This window comes from Podarcis muralis, chromosome 10, assembly GCF_964188315.1.
Source record: "Podarcis muralis chromosome 10, rPodMur119.hap1.1, whole genome shotgun sequence".
NCBI classification, from domain to species: Eukaryota; Metazoa; Chordata; class Lepidosauria; order Squamata; family Lacertidae; genus Podarcis; species Podarcis muralis.
This window is the reverse complement of record NC_135664.1, coordinates 19,255,911-19,283,501: the sequence shown is the minus strand read 5'-3', so window position 1 is coordinate 19,283,501 and position 27,591 is coordinate 19,255,911.

Here is a 27,591-nt window from a genome sequence, read left to right as displayed (position 1 = left end):
GTTCACTGTCACCTTCCCTTATCCCCACTGTGTCCCTCAAAACATGGCTGTAATAAGCCCCTTGGTATAACAGCTCTGAGTTCTCTGAGGGGCAGGTAGATGTTTGAGCTTTACCAGTAGTCAATCTGCAGATCCTCCAAATGTCCCTATTTTCCAGGGACAGTCTTGGATTTACAGATTTACAGAAGCTGTCCCAGTTTCTGATTTGATCCCAGAATGTCCTGCTTTTCCTTAGGATGTCCTTATTTCCATCGGAGAAATGTTGGAGGGTATGGAGTTATGTGACCCCCCTTATGCCAAAGAGACAAGTAACTATACAGGAGACATCTGAAGGCAGCCCTGCATAGTATTATTATGTTTTTATATACAGTATGATGGAAGCCACCCAGAGTGGCTGGGGCAACCCAATCAGATGAGTGGGGTATATATAATAAAACTTATTATCATGGAACAGGGCACCCATATTTTCACTGAAAACGTATACCTGAAGGAGCGTCTCCACCCCCATCATTCAGCCCGAACACTGAGGTCCAGCTCCAAGGGCCTTCTGGCAGTTCCCTCACTGCGAGAAGCCAAGTTACAGAGAACCAGGCAGAGGGCCTTCTCGGTACTGGCACCCGCCCTGTGGAATGCCCTCCCACCAGATGTCAAAGAGAAAAACAACTATCTGACTTTTAGAAGACATCTGAAGGCAGCCCTGTTTCAGGAAGTTTTTAATGTTTGATGTTTTATTGTGTTTTTGATATTCTGTTGGGAGCTGCCCAGAGTGGCTGGGGCAACCCAGCCAGATGGGTGGGGTAGAAATAATGAATTATTGTTGTTATTGTTATTAGAGAAATGTTGGAGGGTATGGGTCAGCAAAGGTTTCTGACTCACAAGTGTTTAACAACAGAAAGAAAAGTGACTCCCCTAATGCCAATGTTAAGCTACTGAAATGACCAGAGCTGACTTGGGATGGGCTTTGTGTGAAAGAATTGTGGCCCAGTTCAGTTCTAGGTCCAAAAACAAATTCTTAAGCACAGAAAAGTGTCCAGAGACACTGCTCTCATTAATTCCAACTGAATGTCTTTTTCACCTGGCTCTGGTGTGTGTGTGTTTGTGAGTGTGCATGTTTTAAATAAATCTTGGGGGTCCTAGTAAAAAAAATGAAATAAAGGAGAGACAACAAGCTTGAAGTCTAGCTATTGCAGCTCTGTTGCAAATGATGTCGGATTGCTTGAACCACATATCTTGTAACTTGCAGCTTTTACATGAAGCTTAAAACAAAGCTTTTGCCTCGAAACAATCCTTGAAGTTACGCTCAGCAAAAAGACAGCAACTTGTCCGAGAACACCCAATGAACATCGTAACAGAACAGGAATTAGACGTGGGATCTCTAATATCCAAGCCCGAGATTCTAGTCAAAGAGGCAGAATAAGAGAGATGCTGCCGATTCAGAATTTGCTGCAAGAAACATGCTGTGTCGAATAGCTCTGAGCCATTTTTGCCTCCTCGATTTCTGGGGGAAATGGAAATCAGTCGTTGACCTTGCCTCTTCAGCCGGTTGTCAGAGTTCCCAGCAGCAACCAGTGGAAATGGAATCTGGCTTAGTATTTCCCTGGTGAGTTAATTAGTCGATGGCAGTTTGCAGGTCCTTTTCCCTCTGTCTTTATTCATATTCCAGTGTAACTTTTTGTGGCAAGGCAACATGGCTTTCACGGCTGCGACATGAAATTGTGCAGCCTATTACAGTGGTCTCAGTGGGACGGCTTGCATTCAGATAGCTACCTGATTGAATAGGAATACTTGCGCCCTTAAATAACTTGGGCATTTTGGAAATCTTTCCCTTCGGATGTGGTTTAGTGCAGCCAATGTTTACTGGCCAGGATAATAAACCCAGCCCATAGTTTAACCAATGCTACCGTAAGCTGTTTCTTTCAGGGCGCCTGCAGAGAACAGGCCTGTACAAAACAGAATCTCCACTACCTTATTTACAGCACTTCCTCGCTGCTTTTTCTGCCTATGAATGCTGAGGCGCAACTCAAGGTTTGGAAATGGGCATGATTTAAATCAGCAAGTAAAAGGGCCAATTTAAATCAAGTTGCCCATATGTCCTAAACCAGGGGTCAGCAAGGTTTATCTTGCCTGGGCTGGATTGGTCCCATGGAGATCCCTCCGTGGGCCGGATCATGCCCGCGATTTTCAGCATCTGCACGCATGCAGACGCGATTGTTGGCGCCGTGGAAGCGAGTCCCTGTGCTGCGCTGTGCTGCGCTGGTTTAGCGCAGTGCACGAATGGGCAACTCAGTTCGGGGGCGGCTTGTGGGCCAGTCAAATGACCTCTGTGGGTCGCTTGTGGCCCATGGGCCTTAGGTTGCTGACCCCTGTCCTAAACAATGGTGCCAATCTGTCCACTGTTTCATAAGGCCTCGATTCTACCACACTATACATTTCCCATGCTTCTTCTTCTTTAACTAAATAGCAAATATAGCCAACATGGTGCCCTCCAAGTGAGCTTGAGCTACAAATAAGTTTGAGAGGGGAGCCTCCTAAACCCTAGGAATGGATAAATGGTAGGATTTTGATTATTTGGGATGTGAAGGGAGGAATACAAGCTGCAGAAGAATCCCTGAGCCAGCCTATGCAAAATGACCCAGCCAAGCTAGGGCCATTAAAAAACAATACAAGGCTATTGAGGGCTATTAGCAATGCAGGAGAACTGTCCTTGCTTTCCACCCTTAGGTGTGAACAGAGACTGGGGATTTGGAAGATTGCCAGGGTAACTGGGTGTGAGGTGACAGGAGAACAGTCTTTAGCAAGGTGTGCTAAAGAAGGAGAGAAGAAAGGGAGAGCTCCATCTTGGGCAGGTTGGCTGAAGGTAGGCTGGGAGAGACGCCTTTGACTCCAGGAAGTTGCACACTGAAATTTTTTGCCTTATTTCCAGCGTTCCTCTTTTCTACTTCACTCTGGACATGCATCTTCCCACATGAGCTATTATGGCTTGGTCTCTCCCACAAACGCAAGACGACTCTGGCTGTTAATTATTTCACATTTATTGCTAAAACAACAAACTAGGACGGAGCTCCTCTACTCATTGTCCTCCCCAGAAGATGGAGTTGCCCGGACTGAGCTCCTCCCTCTTCCCCAACACGGAAGCCCCTACCTTCTTTTCCCGTATCTTTCGTGCGTCTCTGCCATTTTTGAGATCCTATGAGATTTGGGAGACAGTGCTTCCTGCATTCCAACGTCTGACTCACTGTTAGAGCTCTCACGCAGTAGCCTGTCACTCTGGCCTTGTCTTTCGTCTCCCCTTTGTTCAGAGCTCAGATTACAGCTGCTCTCCCCCTCCTCTTCCGCTTTTAACTGTTCTCTCTCTGTGTCTGCTTCTCCTCCTCCTGTCAGCATCTGAGCTTCGTTGACATGAGCCATGTGGAGCTGCACAAGTCTTTCATGGCCCTGAAAGACTCATTTTTTTCTTGGCGAGATTGCAACGCAAGATCATGGTCCCCAAAATGGCTGCCGTCCTCTGGTGAGAAAAAAATGGGATGTCCCAGTTTTACCGGGACAGTCGAGGTGTATGATGTAGCTCAGTAGCAGAACAACAGTTTTACATGCAGAAAGTCGCTAGTTCAATTCCTGGCATTTCCAAGAAAGACTGAGAATGTGCTTTGCCCCAAATCCTGGAGAGCTACTGCCATTATGTATAAGGCAACTTCTCATGTTCCGATGACCTTTCTGGTCTGGCAATGCCTTTCATCTATTTTATTCCTTACATATTTGGCTAGGTGTTCATAGTTCCTGTGGACCCTGATGTCCCCTTCTACCAGCTTCTTGGATCTTCAACCTTGGGTGCAGATGCTGTTGCAGCCCAGCTCCTACCTTAACCCCCTTAACCAGCAGGGCCAGTGGTTAAGGATGGGAATTGGAGTCCAATGACTTCTAGAGGACCATAGGTTCACCACAAGTTTCATAGTGCTGTTTTGCCTGGACCTTCATGGAAGTAATGCAGAGCAAGCGTTCCGTAATGACCGGGACAAAAACATCAAATGAATTTTCATTCCAGAACAGAGCAGGAAATTTGATGCAAAGTGATTCAACTATGTATACATTTGAGGGGGAGGACGACAAATGGCTAACCAACAGTGCACGTTTATTACAAACAAGTTCTGGCAAGCCTAGTAATATCCTCAACAAATTACTGATTTATTTGATAACTGGAGCCGAGTGGCTCAATAACGGCCTTCCAGCACGGCATTTGATAGTGTGCCATATAGTAAATTTATAAATACCAGCCGAATAAAAATACTTTAGCATAGATTAGAAATTGATCTTGTGCACTATGGAGGGAGAGTGTTAATGGGAAAAGACCTCCAAACCTACCCAGGGATCAATCCTGGGAGTGGCATTTCTCTAGCGGCCAAAGGAAGTGTAGAAATGGTGCATTGAAATTGGATAAATGAAAGGGACTGGCTAGACGAAGAAGGAATTGTGCAAGGCTAAGCTGGGGATCAGGGAAGCATCAGAGTGGGAAGGCCCCAAGCCAGGAGAATGGTGGTGGGATGCAGGAGACAGGTCAGAAGAAGGAGGTGCAGACGGGTTGGAGGCTGAGCAAGCAACAGGTTTGAGGAAGCAGAGGAGGCGGCTGAGGCTGCGACGGATCCACAGCAACCTGCCAGTTCCACTGTTGTCCTCTTCCCTCTTCCCTTGTCTCCAAGAATGAGGAGGGTGATACATTTAGCAGAACTGTCACAGTCGGGTTTAGGGGCGTTCGAAGTCCTGGCTGAGGATGTTGGGACTGGGGGCAAGATGGCGGGGTAGGAGCAGGAACGGGAGTCCAGAAGCCAGGACTCCAGAAGCTAAGGGTCCGAAGGTCAGAGAGCCGGGAGTCAAGAAGCCAAGGGTCTGAGGGTCAGGAAGCAAGGAGTCAAGAAGCCCAAGGCAGGAAGCATGTTGCTGTGGCAAAGAGCCAAAGGGAAATGCTGATCTTATATCCCTTCCCGGCTGTTGCCACCAGGTGCTGTGAGTTATCAATAAGCCTCACCTGTGAGGCCACACCTTGCCACTTCAGAACAAACTTAGGAAAGGCCCAGTCCTGGGAAGCCCTACCGGTCACAGGGCTTTGCTCCTGCACACACTCCTAACAGGAACCAAAGGACTTTGTGACTGTGGGGATTGCAGCTAGCTGCTGAGGAGCTTTAGGCAACTGCTTCATGGGCTAGACCTGTCCGTGGAGTTCTCTGCTTGTGTTTTGTCTCTGTGAATAAAGAATCAACTCTCCAACTGCCTCTGGTTCTGGACTGTTCTCTGCCACAGACCCTTTCTGCTCACAAAACCCTGCTACCTCTTCAGCTTCCACCACCTCCTCCTGTCAGTCTGCTCCCTCTTCTCCCTCTGACCACTCATCATTGTCCCACCACCAATCCCCTGGCTCTGAGCTGTCTTTGCTTTGGAGTTCCCCTGCTTCTGCCTCTCGCCATCCCTCTGCATCCAGCCAGTCCATTACACTAATGGACCATCTGCCATTAACTTGATGACCTACCAGGTCTCCTCTAACTGGAGGATTTCTTAGTTCATGCTATTTGGCAAACAGAATACAGTGGTACCTCTGGTTACAAACTTAATTTGTTCCGGAGGTCCGTTCTTAACCTGAAACCATTCTTAACCTGAGATACCACTTTAGTTAATTGGGCCTCCTGCTGCTGCCATGCTGCGAGCACACGATTTCTGTTCTCATCCTGAGGTAAAGTACTACTTCTGGGTTAGTGGAGTCTGTAACCTGAAATGTTTGTAACCTGAGGTATTTGTAACCCGAGGTACCACTGTACCTGGAATACTCCTCTTTTTAAAAACTCATTGCTGGAAAGCCACTTCCGGCCTGCCCAGGAGGTGGGGTTGCGGGCTTCACGCCCACCCCCCATGTGAGCGGGGGCTGGTTTCAGCCCCCGCGAGAGCAGGGGAATCCCGGCTGTGACCTGCCCTATTTAGGGCCGACGCAGAGGGGGCTCGCCCTCTTTTCGCCGGCTAGCCCTCACGTTTTCCCACCCTCCCTCCCTTTAGGTAGGCTTTAGGTAGGTCTCTGACTTTGCTATGGACTTCGGTCTGTCGCCACAAGGGGCATGGTAGGAATTTTTCCCAATTGGCAATTTCAGCCATTTGGTTTTTCGCCTACCTTGTAGCAACTCGTCACAACTTTTCGGCATTGGCGGTAGGCATTGGTAAGAAGGGGTTAAGAGGATGTGGGGGGGAACGCCATCACCTCCCCCCAGTGAGAGAAGGGTAGTCCGTTAAAGGACTCCGGGGGGCGTGGCCCTGTCCGAAGCCTATGGAGGTGAGGGCCAAAGGCACGCCCCAGAGCGGTGACCCGGGGGAGCTCCTAGTCGACGTGCCTCGGCGGGAGACTCCCCCGATATAGTGTTAACCCTTCCCCGTGTCTCCAGCAAGTGGGCTGGAGCCGGATAGTCGTTAGGACCAATGCCTAAGCCAATGCCTCTCATTCCTGAATTCAATAAAGTTGTGGCCTAATTCGCCCATTTAACCTTAAACTATGGTGTCTCGTGTCTTTATTTATCCTGGTGGGGGGCGGGAACTCGCCACGCAATCATCTTTCGTTACTCAAGTCACCTTTCCCATGGAGGGTTAGTTCTCTAACACACTCCAATATCATCTTGCAGGAGACTATAAAACAACACACCTAAAATTCACCCATCCACACACCTATGCTGTCACCAGCACCAATCATCACAGCAAGACAAAGGCTTTGCAGGAAAATAGACTGTGAGCGTTGGTATATATCCCTCAGAAAAAGCAATAGATAAAGAGCAAATGGACTTCACAATGGCACTTTGCTGCGAGCCATTCATTTCTAGCCCCACAGCTCGGAAAGACAAAGGAAGAAACCTATAAAGAAAAGCAACAATAGTATTACCTTAGCCTGATCTGAAGAGAAGGAGGAGAGGAGGCTCATGGGAGGCATCAGCATAGTCTATAAATACAGTCAAGGTAACAGTAAAAGAATGAATGATTGGGATTTATTCAGTCTCAGAAGGATGTATGACAAGATGCAATGGCCTGGAGCTACAGAAGGAAAGGATTCGGGTAGCTATTAAGAAGAAGAAAAGTCTTTAATGATTACAGCAATTGGGACAGTGTATGGATCTGTCTAGGGAGACATTTAAGGCTCCATCACTGACAGGTATATTCAAGCATCTATTGGCTAGCGCCTTAGGAATAGTGATGCTAAATGTATACTGTCAGTCGAGCTATCCAAGTGGTTTTTGGTATGACTGTATGATTCTGAAGTTATGGCTCCAATCTACTTAGAAGGAGAGAACAAGCGCTGGCTTGGAAAATAATAATTCCCTCATACAGTCTGGGCCCAGGCATTTGAAATCAATTTATAGTCATTTCAGGAGATAATAAGGGTTTGACATCTAGGGGAGAAACCATGTTTCTCTCTTTAGAATAAAACGATTGGACTAAAAGAAGAAGACACACCCAAACTTTGCCCAGAACTTGACCTGATTCTTAATTCACACCACTGACATCAAGCAATTTCATCTCTTAAGAAAATATATAACAATGATACCCGGAGCAAATGGATTTGGAGTACCAAAGAACATATATTGATTCATGATTTTGGATGAATATAAAAAAAGCTTCTCAGTGCTTTCTGAACACATAAAATAAAAATCCTTCTTATGCCATACTGAAAAATAAGCTGGAAAACACATTATAGTCAAAGCTCTCCCTGCAGAGTACAGCACCATTTTTGTTCTGGTAAGAAAAACGATCCTGAAATTACTACAAGTAACACCCAGCCATTTTGTATTTAGAGCCTTCAACCTAGATCTGTGCTAATAGTTGTACCTATCAAATTGTGTTCCAAAATAGGGATGCGCTTGCATTTAGGTATTATGGTGGAACTCAGGGCCAAAATAGATTTAACGTTAATACACTGACCTAGTTTTTCTTTAATAAATAGCAACTGGGCACAAATGTCCGCATGCACATACAATCTCACATGGCTCTGGATCATGACTTCTGCAACTTCCATTTAATAAAGGACAAGAATCACACAAGAGTCAGTCACCTGACATGCAAATGCATATGATACAGTACCTACATTTTGTCTGATGCTGCTTGTAGAATTCCACTGTATTGTGACTGCAAAATACAAAATGGCCATTTGTCATGGTAGTACAGTGGTACCTTCTTAATCCATTCCAGAAGTCCATTCCAAAACCAAAGCATACCAAAACCAAGGCACGCTATACCAAAGAAAACAACCCCTAAAACAGAAATTTAACATGGATTTTACTATCTAACAAGACCATTGATCCATAAAATGAAAGCAATAATCAATGTACTGTACTATAAAATAAATAAGACAGTATTGTAGATGATCAAAATTAAAGTTATTTTTTCCCCTACATGTACTGATGATAGTCATTGTTTGGATGGGGGGGGGGCTTTTATCCATTTCCGCAGTCTCCGCTCCTCCACATGCAGCTGCTGGGTGACCTTGGGCCAGTCACACTTCTTTGAAGTCTCTCAGCCTCACTCACCTCACAGAGTGTTTGTTGTGGGGGAGGAAGGGAAAGGAGATTGTTAGCCGCTTTGAGACTCCTTAAAGGGAGTGAAAGGCGGGATATCAAATCCAAACTCTTCTTCTTCTTCTTCCACACAGTCACAAAAACAAATTAACCGAAAAAGCCTCAGAAACATAAAATAAATAGCAAAAACAAAAGTGCCAAACTTAATCCATTCTGGAAGTTCGTTTGACTTCCAAAATGTTCAAAAACCAAGGCACAGCTTCTGATTGGTGCAGGTGCCCTGGAAACATTAGCCGAAGGCTGCATCGGATGTTCAGCTTCAGAAAAACGTTTGAAAACCGGAACACTTACTTCTGTGTTTTTGGCGTTTGGGAACCAAGGCGTTTGAGAATCAAGGTACCACTGTATATGACAGAAATAGAAGCCATATTAAGGATGCTTGAATAACGAGTATTCTTCCTAAGGCATATGATGGGAAGAGCAAGTGTCATCCACTATTGACTGACTTGCAGCATGGCTTGAGTTTTGCAGATCAGGCATCACCCACCACCCAGTGTTCTGTTAATAAACTGCATTTCATTCTACATACTGTGCATCTCTATTCATACCAGAGCATAATCTTTCATTTTCATTTCAGAACATGAGGAGTCGTCTAAGGAAAAAGCAGAGATTTCCTTTCAAGAACATGAATGACCAGCATTCAAGGTTAGCCTCCCACTCCAAGCAACTTTCTTATTTTAAATTAAAATAAGCGCCATCAACAAAGTACTTTTGTGACGACCAAAGTCTCTTGAGCTCTAATATTTGCGTGGGAGGCTGGTGGTTCTGAGCTCTTTTTCACCTGGCTTGGAGAGCAAATGCTCAACATTTGATCGGTTTTAACCAATACCATGCCTTCTCTCTTTCCTCTTACTCATCACAGAGTAAGAAGGCAGAATACCTGTTTGGGAGAGGTTGATTTCTTTTAAAAAAGGAAAAGATGAAAAGATAAGTGCATTCAACTGATGAAAACACGCATGTAGTCTTCTGCACAAGTTGTCTACAATTTTTTTTTCAGTCCTTGGATCCACTTTTACCTCTGGTCTGCAACATGAGACACATTGCCTTTGGACCTTATGGTGAAGGATGGGTTAGAAATCTTATAATATAAATAAAAATACGTATCTCCCTGTTCTATTAGGCCTTTCTAGGCACTATAAGAGCTGAACATGAATATGCATGGTGGCAGGGAGTGTCGTGGTGGTGGTCCTACATGTAGGGGCTTCAGGAAAATCCTTATACCAAGTCAGAGTGTTGGTCCATCTCACTTGGTTGTGTCTTCAGGCTTCAGCCAGTGGTCCTTCTGCATCTTACCTGGGGATGCTGAGGACTGAAAATAGGACCTGTTGCATGTAAGGCATGGTTGGTGACCTACAGCCCTTCCCCAAATGAGATATACATACGTAAGCCTGATCAGTAATTGTAAGGGCCAAACTAGATGTGACATAGAAGAAAACATGGAGTGTCTTCTGATTGCCAAGAAGACACTTAATATGGTTGTAGGAACAGGGTGTATACTTAACTAGTTTATCCAAAACTCACCTTCCTCAAGATGCTTTCATCCAAACAGGGAAGGAGATATACAGTGGTACCTCACAAGACGAATGCCTCGCAAGACGGAAAACTCGCAAGACGAAAGGGTTTTTGGTTTTTTGAGTTGCTTCGCAAGACGATTTTCCCTATGGGCTTGCTTCGCAAGATGGAAACGTCTTGCAAGTTTGTTTCCTTTTTCTTAAAACCGTTAATACAGTTGCGACTTGACTTCGAGGAGCAACTCATAGCACACGGTGTGGTAGCCTTTTTTGAGGTTTTTGAAGACTTTGGTGATTTTTGAAGCTTTTCCAAAACTTTTCCGAAACCGTGCTTCGCAAGACGAAAAAAATCGCAAGACGAAAAAACTCGCAGAACAAATTAATTTCGTCTTGCGAGGCACCACTGTACAAGGTGTGACCAGAAAGTTTGGTGAATGGTCACAGAAATCAGACAGCGAGAAATATTCGAACATACATACCTTACAGGCCTTCAAAGCAAGCTCCCTCTGCTACAATGCACCATTGACAATGTTCGCAGAACTATTGGAAGCTTCTGGAGAAGCCCTCTTTTCATACTGCTTTCAGTTCCCTCGTCACAGCATCTTGGACGTGCGAAATGTTGGAAAATCTGTGCCCTTTCAGTGGAGATTTCAGTTTTGGAATGACCGCTCCCCACATCAAATTGTGGTCGCGTGCAGCCCCCCAGATCCCAGTGCAACTCCTGGTAGTTTGGGCTGGCTTCATCCTCCCCAGGCTGGATACCTGGAGTGATTGGCCTACCTCAGCCAATCGCCCAATCCTGCCTGAGGAGGCATTGCCAGGGGATTGGCCAGGTAAGGGGAGGGACCGTCCTGCCCACACAACAGAAGGTGAATCTTACCTGCGAAGTGGCAGTCAGCTCCAGAGCTTCTCCCACCCTCCCCTAAATCTGGTGGGGCCAGATCGGGAGAATATGGAGGGCGGGACAACTCAGTAACCTCAGTAACAATTTCACGTGGAATATGCAATTTTCCCACCATCATTCAGACGGACAAGCACCAATCCCGCATCAATAACTCACAAGATGACGGAGGGTCATCTTCGATGGTTTGCTGCCCTTCACAGAAATGCTTAAACCACTCACACACCATCTTTCGATTTACAGCTTCATCTCCGTACACAATTGTGAGCATTTCATGATGCCAATCATTTCTGAGGCCAATTTTATATTCGGATGTTTCTCACTGTCTGATTTCTGTGACCATTCACCGAACTTTCCGGTCACACCTTGTATATGTGTAAGTGTGTTTATGTGTTTGTATGTGACATTTATGGTCAGACTACTTTATTCCTTCAACTTTCAACCTTCCTTTTTTCTATTTAATTGGATCCCTAGTCTAAGTGCTGCGTCACAGAAAACAGAATAAACTGTAACTGGCCCTGGGTTCCTGCTGTAGCCACTGCTCAAGATGCTTCTGCAGCCGGCCTCTCTGCTGATCACATGCAATTTGTCTGATTTATGCCAGATGCTTCCTTTCCTTGGCATGCATTCCCAGCATGCGACTGTTTTGCTAGCTCCTTTGCCAAGTGTGTGGCTTGCTGCAATAACATATTTAGTGACAAATTAATATTTTCTCTTGGCTCGAGTCTTATGTTTATTTTGTTCAGCATGTCAGTTTCCCATTCACAGAGCTGTCATATTCCTAATCAATTGACTTCCAATCGTGAATTTTGCACAGACTTAAAGAGGTGAGGGTTGGGGAAGAGAAAGCACGAATAATAAAGAAGAAGGGTGAATGCCATGCAGAGTTTCCCCTCACTTCATATCCTGGATAGTCAAAAATTTCCAACCTTCTGACTGATACTTTATTAGCTTTCTTCAAATGGCTTACTCTTAAGTGTGTGAGGGATGAAATGCTCTGGCAATTTGATATTATTATTTTTGCCACTTTTCTGTAATCAACGTCTTTCAGCGATCTCCGTATTTTTCTTGGAGGTTCTTTCTGCATGTAGACACATCAAAGGATATAGCTATTCTCACACCCTCAATAGATAATTGTTGGATAGCAGCATGAAGAGGAAGAAAAAGATCCCTGCAGCTGCTTACCATGATTGCATTGCTTTTATTGCACCATTTCAGTAATTCAGCAGGCTTCTACACATAAAGAACTTAACTCCAGGAACACACAGTAGGTTACCTATGATTGTGCAGTTTTAGAAGGTCTAGAGTATACAAGCCTAACTAGATAATATAGAACCAATGTGGCATGGTGGTTAGAGCAGGGGTAGGCAACCTAAGGCCCGTGGGCCGGATGTGGCCTAATTGCCTTCTCAATCCAGCCCATGGAAGGTCCGGGAATCAGCGTGTTTTTACATGAGTAGAATTTGTGCTTTTATTTAAAATGAATCTCTGGCTTATTTGTGGGGCATAGGAATTCGTTCACCCCCCCAAATATAGTCTGGCCTTCCACATGGTCTGAAGGACAGTGGACCAGCCCCCTGCTGAAAAAGGTTGCTGGCCCCTGGATTAGAGTGTCGGACTAGGACCTGGGAGACCAGGGTTCAATCTCCCATTCAGCTACAAAACTCCCTGGTTGACTTTGGGCCTTTCATTGCCTCTCAGCCTAACCTACACCACAGGGTTTTTGTGGGGATAAAATGAGGAGGAAGAAAACCATGGAAGCTACCTTGAGCTCCTTGGAGGAAAAGGTGCACCAGAAATGCAATCATTAAATGATATAATTTATGCATTTGATCAAGAATTACTCATAGTTAGAGCAGCCCCACTGAACTCAACCAAATGGTGTCTGTCTGCCAATGGAATGGGCATCCATACAACGGGACTTATCTTCCTTTCCTCTCTTCTGCCGTACTCATGTGCCCCCAAAAACTGCTCCAGAGGATTGTCCCATCGCATGAGAGGAATTCGGCTGGTGTGACATTGGAATGGAAGTCATTCAATGGGATTCCAGTTAGTCATGGCTGGACTAACTTTGGTCTATTCCAAAGAGAATAAGTATGACTCCAAACCAATACCCTTAAGCGCCCTGATTCAGAAATAGGTTTCTGTGCTTCCACCATGGACCTTGACTGGTATCTCCATAGATAATGGGGCATTGTGTGGTAAAGAATGAAAACAACAATAATAGTCAGGATAACAACAACAACAACAACAACAACAACAACTTATTTATACTCTACCCATCTGGCTGGGTTTCTCCAGCCACTCTGGGCGGCTCCCAACAGAATACTAAAAACATGATAAAAGATCAAACATTAAAAACTTCCCTAAACAGGGCTGCTTTCAGATGTCTTCTAAAAGTGAGATAGCTGTTTATTTCCTTGACATCTGATGGGAGGGCATTCCACAGGGTGGGTGCCACCACCAAGAAGGTCCTCTGCCTGGTTCTCTGTAACCTCACTTTTCACAGTGAGGGAACCGCCAGAAGGCCCTCGGAGCTGGACCTCAGTGTCTAGGCTGAATGATGGGGGTGGAGACGCTCCTTCCGGTATACTGGGCCGAGGCCATTTAGAGCTTTCTTAGGTCAGCACCAACACTTTGAATTGTGCTCGGAAACGTACTGGGAGCCAAGGTAGATCTTTCAGGACCGGTGCTATATGGATCTATTTTCCATGTGTGTGTTCCACATGTACAGGGTCCACACTGCAAGGTCCTGCGGCTTTCCAAAAAGCTTCTCCTGGAGGTTGGAGAACCCTCTAGAGTAGCATCCATTCTCATATGGTGGTGTTGTGGCTGGAAAGAAGAATTGGCACATGTGGAGCTCAACCTACAATAATTATAATAATTATCCCAGGAGACAGTAAACTACAGTTCTGTGCATCTGGCACGAAACAATAGTCCTGAGCCTCTGCAGGAGAAGCCATGACTTGAGCATAATTGATAGTGACAAAACTCTTCTGTTCCAGCAAACCTTCTCAATTGCTGGTTCTAACCTCCCATTCCTTCTTAAGGGTATGTTTGTTTGATAACTGGCTGGTTGATAAGAGCCCATTAACAGCTAAATCCAGATTTGGAGAGGGTTTGGTTTCAGCTGTTATTTTAGGATTGATTCCTGCACTGGGACTGTTAACATTTTCTGAATCTCCCAATCCAGAGATTTGCAGTTGTCTCCCTTTACAAGCCATTCATAGACTTTGGGAAGTTGGGTCAAAAGTTGCCTTGGACACCAGAAAGAGTTCAGGTGTGGCAAGCCTTTTAGAAGATAAGTATTTTTCAGAATGTGGTAAATGGAGGTATTTTTACAAGATGCTTCTACCTTTTGACTATTTAGGGAAAGTGACAGCTTTTGGTGTCTTTTTCAGCTCATATTTAAGGAAAGTAAGTGAAGGAATGAATGAACATGCTTGTGGAAATTGTCCATCATTTGAACTCTGTTAGAAGCTATGGTTGACTTAGCGCTACTTTGGAGAGAAGTCTGGATGCCTAGTTGTTCGTGGAAGAAAAGAAAAGATCACAGAAAGGTCAGTGAAAAAAATATTATTGGGGGAAACCTACTAATTAATGCTGCAGACACGACCGCAGAAAATTATTTGCATCTACACAACAAATACAAGCAGATCAACAAGGTAGCATTTTGCCTTAGGTGTTTGCCATAGCATTATCAACAGAATAATCAATACTTCTTATTTTGAAACATGTTTTTTGTTTAATTTGTCACTACATGCAGTTAGTCTGTAATGATGAAAGGGCAATAATCCAGTAATAACAACATGGCAGTGCTAACAAAAATCAATAGACTAAATTCACATTTCCTGCAGTAGGGTACCAGACTGCAAACCTGCAGGCGCTAATATGCTAATGTTACTCCCAGTATAGTAACTAGTAATCTGAAATTAATTGTCAAGACACCATGGTGTCTGCCTGAGGGCAGCGGGATCTATATCAATTCACTTCAGCATTCCTCTCTATGGGAGCTGTGGGAGTTTCCTGGCAGAGATCTTTCTGCAGAAGTGTGGGGTTCCGACAGATCAGTGACAGTTTCCGTGAATGCCCTTCCAACATCTTCATTTTTTCCCTCAGGTGTGCCATTTCTATTCACACTTGTCTTTTGGCGATGGATTAAAGGCAAGGTAAACCCTGTGCTGAGGCACATCGTGAAACTCTCCAGAGCTTTCAGACTCATTTGGCACATTTGTCTGCTGTTGTGATGTCACCAGCATATGCAGACTTTGATGGCTTGAATTGCTCGCCTTCTGTCTGAGGCAACCAAGATGGTCATTGGAGTTTTCCTCTGGACTGGGTTGCAATCTGAGTCAAAACTTTTCCCTCCTATCTGCCCATTTATCTATCAGGTGGCCAGTGGCTGGAAGGCTACCAAGTCTGGGGCTAGAGGCAGGAAAGTCTTGTTTCTTCTGCATCATTTTGGCCTATAAGTGGTATATAAATTAATAAATTCATAATAAATTAATAAATCACTGGTGCCAGAGTCCCTGGAGAATTGTAGGAATGCCAGGTGTTATATGAATACCAAACTCCCTGGAGATGTGATGTTGCAGGAATTATGCCTAGATTGTGAGGGGCTAGGGGGGTCTGAAGTGGATTTGGAGTTGGGCCAAGAATTAACTGATCTACAAATTTTGATTGATTGCCCCAAAATTCAGTTTGCAAACTCAACCTCCATCTGTCAATAAATCGCCATCTTTGCCCACTGCTTCAGGGAGCTTCTGGGGCTCCTCCATCAGCTTCTTCATGGCCTTCTCAGACTTGAATGTGGCCTAGGAGGCCACTCAAAGAGGTCCTGGAAGAACTTCTCCTGCCAGGCCAAGAGGGAATCCTGGAAGGAAACAAGGAACGGTGTTATTTGAGCACAAGGGCTCAGCACTAGCTTCCAACAGCTTGATGGGCTTCTGCCCTGATCCAGCAAGCTCTTCTTAGGTTCTCTGAACTGTATATGTTTCACCAGGAGAGAACTGTATAACCGTGTTTCAACTTTGGCTTCAAAATCAATTTGGGTAGCTACTATAGGCCAGAAGGGACACAGGTGGTGCTGTGGGTTAAACCACTGAGCCTAGGGCTTGCCGATCAGGAGGTTGGTGGTTCGAATCCCCACTACGGGGTGAGCTCCCATTGCTTGGTCCCTGCTCCTGCCAACCTAGAAGTTCAAAAGCACATCAAAGTGCAAGTAGATAAATAGGTACCACTCCAGCGGGAAGGTAAATGGCATTTCCATGCACTGCTCTAGTTTCACCAGAAGCGACTTAGTCATGCTGACCACATGACCCGGAAGCTGCACGCCGGCTCCCTTGGCCAATAAAGCGAGATGAATGCCACAACCCCATAGTCGGCAATGACTGGACCTAATGGTCAGGGGTCCCTTTACCTTTACCTTCCACATGAAAATGAAGCCATGTTGTCTGAAGAACTACACCTACTAATTTTCCATATCATTTGCACCTTAAGAAAAAACCCAATATTTTAGTTACTTCCCTGTCTTTACAAGATATATGCCTACCCACTTAGGTGACCACTTCCTATATTGCGGAAATCAGTCTCTTAAGCTTAAGCCAAGAAATAGTATTCTTTATGAAATTGAATATCAATATATTTATCAAGGCTTTGAGATTAGACCACTGAAGAAGCCTGGGAAACTACCTTGGGAGTGTGCTACCTGCAAGCCCCAGTTAAAAGGCCCCATCGGGGGCGAACAGCGGCCTTACTTGGACTGCCAGGGCGAAACAGCTGCAAAACGCTGGCACCCTGTCTACAACTTCATTAACATCCATCTACAACATCACTAGCATCTCTCAGTATTGTGAACAACACCGAACTTACCCTTTGTTGGTATCTTCATGAACTTACCTACAAAGATAAAGAAAACAAAAGACTGAGTTAAGCATTTGAAAAATCCATTGAAACCAGACATTATAAGTTCATCTTAGGTTGGGTAGTTCGTAAGTCTCTGTGGCTTTGCACAAGGTTTCGTACCATATTTTTCGCTCTATAGGACGCACTTTTTCCCCTTCAAAAATTAAGGGGAAATGTGTGTGCATCCTATGGAGTGAATGCAGGCTCCTTGGCTTCAGGGATAGCAGTGCGAAGCCTCCAAAGCGCAGAGGGAGCGCTCCCTCCATGCTCCGGAGGCTACGCGTTGCCTTCACTGAAGCCTGGAGAGCGAGAGGGGTTGGTGCGCACCGACCCCTCTCGCTCTCCAGGCTTCAGGGATAGCCGCCTGAAGCAATTGGAGCACAGCGGGACCTCGTGCTGTGCTCCAAAGGCTTCAGGTTCCTTTTGCTGAAGCTGGGAGAGCAAGACTCTGCCGCTTCAGCAGAGAGGGAGAGCTGCTCAGCGCCCCTTCAGCCAAGCGGGAGGAGAAATGGAAGGGGCTCCGTTTCTCCTGCCACTTCGCTGAAGGGGCACTGAGCAGAGAGGGGGAGAATTTTTTTTCTTGTTCTCCCCCTCTAAAACAAGGTGCGTCCTATGGTTGGGTGCGTCCTATAGAGCGAAAAATACGGTATATTTCTTTCAGAAGATTGATAAAGAATGTATAATTATTTTGGTAATTATTGTGTGTATATTGGTCACCAACGTGTTGTATGAGTCGTATTACTTCTGTCAGCAGCACAGCTTGCATTTTTCTAACTTTTTGTGCTATAGCTACCATGGCTGGGGCTGATCGGAATTTTAGTCCAAAATATCTGCATGGTATCATCTTGGTGAAAACTGTCCAAAGTCATGCTACCTCAGATTTTTTTTTTAGTCTTCAGATTGCCACAGAACTCACCCTTGTTTTTGCTAAATATTTGCATCCTTATTTGAATTCAGCATCTCCTGTGGGATAAAGATGCAAAAGGGGAGGCAAAATTATGAGAATTATTAGTATTCTGCATGGTCTCTGGAAAGGTCAGCTCTAAAACACTTGTCAGGGAAAGATCAATTTTTCATTATATTTCCCCAATGATTTGAAGACTCTTCTTCCTAGTCTATGAACCAATCATCTTTTTATTAGGTACCAGAAGATGGAGCTCTATTAATAAGCCTTCTTTGCTGAATGGCATTCAGGAAAAAAATGCAGACAAATTACAGCCGAAAACTTGGAAATGCTAAAGAATTGCTTTGTTTTCCCCTGGAGCTGAAAATATTGAAAGCCGGTCACAGTTACTTAGGCTTACTCTAAATTCAAGAAAACAGTTTGAACATGCTCAGTGTGAGAGGCTATATATCATTTTTAATTTTATCGTATTGATTCTTTCTTTTTCCTGCCATGGAATTCTATAGCACTGCTCATTTTTTGCCTACATTTCAGGTGTTGGACACAGTTAGATCAAGAAGTCTATTCTGAATTTCAAAGGAAGTTTTAGAGCTCAGGAACAACAGTATGCTGAATCTCCAGTATGCTGCTACAGCCAGCTCAGATCCTATACAGGTTTCCAGATGCTAGCTCTCAAATCCAGGAGGAACTCATGTAGAAATCATAAACAAAAATAGAAGGACTATCTGCAGAAGATTTTTCCATCACCATGTTGTAGGAATGAGGGCTCATGGGAACTTGGGGGTGGGATTCCTTAGGGTGGGCAGACTTTGCAAGCCTGATGATGTCACTGGGAGCACAATGAGGTCCAAAGTGGGTTCAGAAGTCAGCGAAATCTTTACTATCTCCATGCTATACTAACATGTACGGTAAAAGGTAAAGGACCCCTGGACAGGTAAGTCCAGTCCAAGGTATGGTTACCAGATGTCCCCGTTTCCTGGTAACCTTAGTCCAAGGTGACTATGGGGTTGCAGCGCTCATCTCACTTTCAGGCCAAGGGAGCTGGCGTTTGTCCACAGACAGCTTTTCTGGGTCATGTGGCCAGCCTGACTGAACTGCTTCTGGTGCAACAGAACACTGTGATGGAAACCAGAGCGCACAGAAACGCCGTTTACCTTCCCACCGTGGCAGTACCTATTTATCTACTTGCACTGGTGTGCTTTCAAACTGCTAGGTTGGCAGGAGCTGGGACAGAGCAACAGAAGCTCATCCTGTCATGGGGATTTGAACCACCGACCTTCCGATCAGGAAGCCCAAGAGGCTCAGTGGTTTAGACCACAGTGCCACCCGCGTCCCCTATAACATGTCTACTAACATGCAAGCAGAAGTTGGATGGCCATTTGCCATGTACGATCCAGTTGAGATTTCTGCATTGCAGGGTTTTGGATGAGATGAATTCTTGGGCTCTCTTCCAACTCTACAGTTCTATGATTCTATGTTATAGGGTTGAGCCAAATGTTTAGTCTTCCAGCTTAAATTCTGACAGGACCAAAAAGTGGTCTGAAAACCAGGAGGAATTGGGTAGAGGGCAGTAAATTACTTGAAAATTTAGGTGGGATGGCAGCATTTTGTCTTTTTTCCTCTCCAGAATGCTCTTGGCATGGCCTTGTTCCACAACAGTGGATCCCACCATGGGCCCTTACTCCCAGAAAGGCCTGGAACAACACCATATTGAGGGCAATCTAGGAAAAATATGTCAGTCACTGGCTAGAAACCAGTGACATTATCCTGCCCTCACTAGTCAAAATGTCCCACATGTAGGCCATTTTAACTAAGTCCCCTAATGAGTGTCAGTAATATCAGTTTTCTGAGGTGCAGTGACTAGCGCAGTGTTGTGGTGATGTGAGGAAATCACCCTAATTTTATTCCGTATTCTGGCATGGTGACCAGTCTTGTGAGTGCACTGATGCATCTTCTGCATAAAATTAAATTGTGGGTTGCTATTTCTTTGGCAATCTCCATGTTGGCATATTCTCAAGATACCACATTGACAATGTGATAGCATAATGGTTCCGTCACATCACATTGTCCCAGAAATATGTAGCTCACCTGTGGTATTGTGGGCAAATCACTAGCATACTTTCAGTGCGACATTTAATTTTCTACTTGTACAATTAAATGACCTTTTCTGTGTCCTAATGCCAAATATTATCAATCGTATCACTCTCAAAGATTGAAGTGTTGAATAATTAAAACCTGATGTGGTTGTATATATCATTCATATTGATGATATTGGGAATGAATAAATAATACACTGCAGAATTGTTAAAGCAATACATCATTTAAATAGACTCTAGCTGTGTAGATCAGGAGGGGAGACCTGTGACCCTCTAGAAGTTGTTGAACTCAACTCCCATCATTAAACTCCATTAAACAAGATAAGTGGTATGGGATTATGGGAATTGTAGTGCAGTAATGAATGGAGGCCCATAGGTTGCCCATCCTTGCAGTAGATTATATACATAATTTAGACATTGTCTCCTTTCCCATGTGATATACTTTATATATATTCATTACTTTATGCCTTTATCTATATTTCTATGCTATTATATTCACCAACCAACTTGCAAACAAATGAATATTCTTCCTCATACTGTATAACATCATTTCTTCTTTCTTAGCTGTTATTAATTTGCAAATTATTATTAATAATTGACTAATTGTTATTAATTTGGGTTTTATGGTGACAAGGAATGATCCAGCCTTGAGGAAATGGAGGCATTAATGGATAAGAATTCCTACTCTCACAAAGAAAGGCCGTCTACTGATTTTGTTATAATTAAAAATGAATGTGTTTGGAAAGGGACTGGCCATCCATTCTTCCTGATATATGGAGAAATATTACAATAATATGTGCAGTTATGAAGCTAAATTTCCATTGTCTGCAATAGAATGGGTCTTTCCCTGTAGTTTGGACTACATTCAAACTATATTCTTCATTATAATATCTTTAAAATGTGGAAGTCTTAGAATAATAGAATTGGAATGGACTATGAGTGTCATCTATGTGATGCCCAAAATCTTGTTTTAGCCCATTCCAAATCAGGACATAGGAAGGGCTTGCCCATCACTGCTTGGGCATTCTAATTGAAACTGAGACTAAGAATTGGGACTGGTTTCGAAGCGACTCAGTTTCACTTGTCTCACTGGTCCTCAGAAAAGCACAGTGTATGAACCACCAGTGACTGCTTTGCAGATCAAATCCACCTGAATAATATCATGGCCATAAAGGTAAAAAGGAAAAGGACCCCTGGACAGTTAAGTCCAGTCAAAGGCAACTATGGGGCTCTAGCGCTCATCTCGCTTTCAGGCCTAGGGAGCTGGCGTTTGTCCACAGACAGTTTTCCAGGTCATGTGGCCAGCATGACTAAGCCGCTTCTGGCACACGGAGGACCGTGACGATTAGCAGAGACAGATAGCGGATTAGCAGAGCACCTGATTTGCATTCAGAAGCTCCCAGGTTGAATCCTTGAGCTCTCTGGGTAGGGCAGGGAAGAACTTCCTGCCCAAAACCTTGGAGACCTGTTGAGACAATACTGAGTTAGATGAACCAGTGGCGTGAGGTTAGTCGACTAGGAGGACTAAGCTAGTTCCCTAAATGTCCCCCAGGGGCCTCCTTCCCAAAGCCTGGGATGCTTCTGCCTGGCTTAGAGAAGAGGCACAACACTCATGCACATTATGCCAGGACGTCCATCTGCCCAATCGCCCTCACAAGCTGGTGCCTCTAGCCCTAACTGTTCCCCTATGAAAAATTTCACCGCACGTCACCGCCCAGATGGACCAATCTGACTCAGTATAAAGTACAGTGGTACCTCGGGTTACATACGCTTCAGGTAACATACGCTTCAGGTTACAGACTCCACTAACCCAGAAATAGTACCTCAGGTTAAGAACTTTGCTTCAGGATGAGAACAGGGGTGCGGCAGCAGCAGGAAGCCCCATTAGCTAAAGTGGTGCTTCAGGTTAAGAACAGTTTCAGGTTAAGAACGGACCTCCGGATCGAATTAAGTACTTAACCCAAGGTACCATTGTAGCTTCCTATATTCCTACCCATGACACTGTCTGCCAGAAATACAATTTGTTCACCAAGTAAAAATGTAACAATCCAGTCCCTCTCTCCAGTTCCCTGCATGTGAACAATGGCATTTACATGCACACAAGAGGGCTTTCATCCCAGTGCACACCGTGTCTCCACGTTGCCCAGCTGTGTGTGCAGAACTGTGTGCACAGAAATAGGTCTGCAGGCACATTGATCTATGTAAAGGAGAGCCTCAGGAAGGCGGATTTGTGTGCACAAAAGAACAAAGGAGCCAATGTATTTTACATTACAATGTATTTTACACCAGCATCCTTTTGGAAGGGTAACAAAGAAAGTGTTCTCTAACAACCTCCTCTGTGCCCATGACAGCTATCACTCATAGAAATTCTATATCTCTCATATTGTGGGAGCAATACGGCACACTGCCAGCACTTGAATTTCACACATCTTTTACGGATGGAATTGAATATGCCAAGGAGTGCAATAATGCGACGTACAATGCTGTCAATTTACTTCCCCCTTCCGCTTTGCTTTCCCCCTTCCTTTTCACTCCCCTGACTGCAGGTCTCATGTTTTTTTAGTGTGTAGCAGCAGAAGCGAATCCATTCTGGAGTGTACTTACTTAATAGTAAGTGCATTTGATGGACAGAGCATGGCAGTGCAGCATGAATCCAAATGCTCTACCTCAACGAGCGAAGCTACATCATCATGATGACAAGAAGACTGGACATACGATTGCCTTTGGCTGCTATGAGTTCTGGATCTCATATTTGTGCTGAGGTGTTGCCTTTAAGGCCGCAAAACTTGTGGCATATAACCTTTTAGCAATTATCCAACAGATGCAATTTATTGTGGCCTATCAAATTCAGTGTCGATGTATTATTACTACCGTAAGTGTTGTGTTGATGAGAAGAAATGGAAAGAGTTCTAAAGTAAGGGTACCAGACGTCCCCGGTTTCCGGGGACAGCCCCCAGATTTACAAATCTATCCCTGGACAAATTCCGTCCCCCAAATGTCCCCAGATTTGCAAATCTGTCCCCGGGAAACGTGGCAGCGGCAGCCTCAGCAGCCCGGAGTCAGCCTGGTAGCGCAGTTGGCTCTGGCTAGCTTCAGGAGCTGCTTGCTGTCGTGGAACCCGCCATTTTTCCTCACTGGAAGTCCCCATATGATGTGTCTTGTGCGCATATTATGTGTCTTGCGCAATCTCCTGTTTCCTTCCCGCTTTGTTTTGACTGATCAGGGGAGGCTCGGGAGTCACGGGCGGCCATTGCCCAGTTTTTTAAAAAACTCTGTGCATTTATGTTTCACAGGCTGCGAAAGAAGGGCTTTGCACCTTTATACAGTGGTACCTCAGGTTAAGTACTTAATTCATCCCGGAGGTCCGTTCTTAACCTGACACTGTTCTTAACCTGAAGCACCACTTTAGCTAATGGGGGCCTCCTGCTGCTGCTGCCGCCGCCGGAGCCCGATTTCTGTTCTTATCCTGAAGCAAAGTTCTTAAGCTGAAGCACTATTTCTGGGTTAGCAGAGTCTGTAACCTGAAGCGTATGTAACCTGGAGCGTATGTAACCCGAGGTACCACTGTACAATATGCATGTATGCTTGGGCCCGGGGTCTTTTGCCTCACTATCCCCACTACTGACTCCCTGTTGCTACTCAGCTTAAAAAAAAAAAAAAAATCTGTCCCTGGATTCATTGAAAAAAAATCTGGTAACCATATTCTAAAGTCTATGCAAAAGTTAGATTCTAAAATGGGGGGGAACAACTGGCAACATAATTTGAAGAAGAACTAATTGGCAGGACTTTCTGGCGTGAACAGCGGCTGTTAAAAGAAAATGTGACACTCACTTTGAAAGCGTTATAGACTCCCCCCCCCCCAATAAGCAACGTGTTACATTTCTCGTCTACTGGATGTCTAGTGACTGATGAAGATTGCAGTTTCTAAGGACTGCTTACACCACAGGCATGTAACACATTCCTATGCATCAGAGCCGGTCCAAGTCATTTTGGCACCTGAGTTGGACCTCAAAATGGTATCGCCCTCCTGACCAGGGAAGAAGGGGCAAGGGAAGATCCACATCAGGAACAAGTGGGGGAGATGGGGAGAAAGATCAACATTTCTCATCTGTTGTTTCCCCCATGCAGATCTATAATTCCCTGCACCCTTAAATTAAATGTATGGTTTCCCATACCATCTGCCCCAAATGTGGGGGGAAAAGCATCCATCCATAAATGCTCTTAAATGGCTTTGCTGCTGTTGAATTTGAAATCTTTCTGAAATCAGAACTTAGAAATTGTCTGTCCACAAACCACCCAGGGCCTTTGCTGATATCCACTGAAACCTAAAATGAGGTCCTGCAAAGAATGTTGAATACCGGGAGAGATATTTCCTTGGATTAAGAATGTATGCAAAGGTCAGTCAATCAATCCTTTTTATAGTACAGTGGTACCTCGGCTTACAGACACTTCAGTTTACAGACTCCGCTAATCCAGAAATAGTACCTTGGGTTAAGAACTTTGCTTCAGGATGAAAACAGAAATCGTGCTCCGGTGGCGCGGCGGCAGTGGGAGGTACCATTAGCTAAAGTGGTACCTCAGGTTAAGAACAGTTTCAGGTTAAGAACAGACCTCCAGAACGAATTAAGTTCTTAACCCGAGGTACCATTGTATCTGAATGCTTCCTTTCTAAAGTTAAAACCATGCTCAAGGTGGCTTACAACATAAAAAAGCATAACTACAAACATAACAAGTGCAGTTATAAACATCAAAAAGTACACAACCAACTTGAACAATTTCCCCATAAAGCATAAGATCCAAAATAAAAATTGAAAAAATAACATCAACAACAACCACCCACCAACAAAACCCCCTAAACAATACCCCAGCCCAAGAAATGTGTTTATAATGAACGGATTTTGGTTATCAAGATATTCCCAACTGCTATTTGCAGATTAGGGAACATGTCATTAAGCAACACATCTTTATTCCATGCCTTGTGGCGATATTATAAAATAATAATTTATTTGTGTGTTTGTGCATGCCCCATTATCTAATTCTTATCATCCTTTATGAAAAAGATGATTCTGAAAGAAAGAAAGAAAGAAAGAAAGAAAGAAAGAAAGAGTAGAGCTTCTTATTTCCTTTCCTCTAGTTTGGCTTCTTAAACATTTTAATTCCAAGCTTTCTTTCCCCCAAAAAATAAATGTGCAGATTATCAGAACCAGAAGGGGATTGGTTTTTGTCATTCATTTGTCATTAGAAGTAAAGAGTCAGGCTGAAAGAAGGGAATAGGGAGGTCAACGTCTCCTGTTGTGCGACTGACAGAATTTAAGTGGTGAGAGAAAAACACTTTCTGTGGGAAGTCAGCAGAGAAAAGGGTGGTTCAGCAACAGTGGGACTAGAGCACAGATGAGGATTCCTCAGTTGTATTCATAGCAGCCGGCACGAAAACAACTCTGTTTCTTTGCAGAATACTCCTTTTTCCTCCCCAAAGAAGTTCAGTCTTTTTTCCCCACTCCACAATTCCTCCCCTTCCTGCATAGCTGATCCAATATCTATTGAAGTCAATGAAGAATGACTTGGGTCCCTCAGTGTGAGAGAAACTTTTCTCCTGACATCCTTTGGAGTAACAAAGCACCTCTCTACTTCTAAGCGACAGATCTATAGTTAGCTATTGACAATGCTCATTTGACCTCTACGTTTCAAAAGAACTCTTTCCAAATCGTTCACGTCTCAATAATCCACTACTTTAGATTTCCCTCATACAGCGGTGTTGCCCTAAACTAAGAGACTCACGTGTAACATTTTAAGAAAAGAGCTTTGCTAGCAATGAAACTTAATTTAGTTTCCTGAAACAGAGGTCAGTAGCCTTCATTTGCACAATCTGTAAACGAGATCCTGCCCATCCGCAGAATGAGGCTATAATCCTACAGACCAGCCTTCCCCAACCTGGTGCCCTCTATATGTATTGGATAACAACTTTGATCAGCTCCAGGCAACATGGCATGTGGTCAGGGATGACATACCCTCCAACATTTCTTTCATGCAAATAGGGATATTCTATTTCATAATAATAATTTTACTATTTATACCCCACCCATCTGACTGGGTTGCCCTAGCCACTCTAGGTGGCTTACAACACATAATAATAATAAAACATTAAACATTAAAAAAACTTCACTATACAGGGCTGCCTTTAGATGGCTCGGTGGTCTGATAACTCCACACTCTCCAACTTTTCTCTGATGAAAACAGGGGCATCCTAAGGAAAAGCAGGACATTCCAGGATCAAATCAGAAGCTGGGATGGCTTCTGTAAATCCAGAACCATCTCTGGAAAATAGGGACACTTGGAGGGTCTGGGGTGATGGGAGTGCCATTAGTGTACAAAACCTCTTAAGAAACCTTGCCTGAAGAGTTTGTACTAGTTGCTGCTGTTGTTTTTATTAACTTAAATGTGTGCAGAACTTGATTATTATTGTCCACACTTCATGGAATACAGTTAATAAGGCTCCCTAGAGTATGTGGTGGTGGCTAACCCTGAAACTGCAGCTAATCCAGAATGCAGCAGCTAGACTGGAGACTGGGAGCGGCCGCCGAGACCACATAACACCGGTCTTGAAAGACCTACATTGGCTCCCAGTATGTTTCCGAGCACAATTCAAAGCATTGGTGCTGACTTTGAAAGCCCTAAATGGCCTCGGCCTAGTATACCTGAAGGAGCGTCTCCACCCCCATCATTCTACCTGGACACTGAGGTCCAGTGCCAAGGACCTTCTGGCGGTTCCCTTGCTGCGAGAAGCCTTCTCAGTAGTGGCACCTGCCCTGTGGAACGCCCTCCCACCAGATGTCAAGAGAAAAACAACTACCAGACTTTTAGAAGACATCTGAAGGCAGCCCTGTTTAGGGAAGCTTTTAGTGTTTAACAGACTATTGTATTTTAGTATTTTGTTGGAAGCCGCCCAGAGTTGCTGGGGAAACCCAGCCAGATGGGCGGGGTATAAATAATATGTTGTTGTTGTTGTTGTTGTTGTTGTGTTTTGTTTTAATTAGACAAATTCAGTGCTATTTTTCTAGAAAAAGAGGTGCCAGAACTCACTGTGAATGTGTCACTTGTTCTCTTAGAATGGCACCCACCTGAGAGGTGCTGGAACAGAGTTCCAGCTTGTTCCAGCTGAAAAAAAAACCCTGGACAAATTCAAGGGATATCATTTTCTATTACTCATGATGGCTCTATGGAACTTTCAAATGCTGAGCTAGTATACCACTGAATATCAGTTGTTGGGGAGCATCAGTGGGACAGGACTGCTGCCTTCCCTCCTTCCTGGGCTTCCTGGAAGTTGGCCCCCGTTGTAAGCAGAACCTTGGACTTTGGTGAACCTCTAGTCTGATCCAGCAAGACTCTTCTTATCTGCTTATATCCTTTTGTGATGCAGTGGCTCAGGGAAGAGCTGTGGCATAATGCAGTTGAAATCTGGTTATTGGTTAAGACCAGCGGCTGCCGAAAACTCTTTGGGAACATAAAATATGGAAAGAGACTTGGGGAACAGAAAAGAGACATAAAATTTTAGAGCAGGATGTAATAGTAGAACTCCTGGTCCTTTCTGATTCAGTCAATTTCTTTTTTTAACAATCTCATTCCAGCATGATTTCCATGGCCCATTAGTTTCATCCTTAGCAAACTACAGTGGTAATGAGAAAGG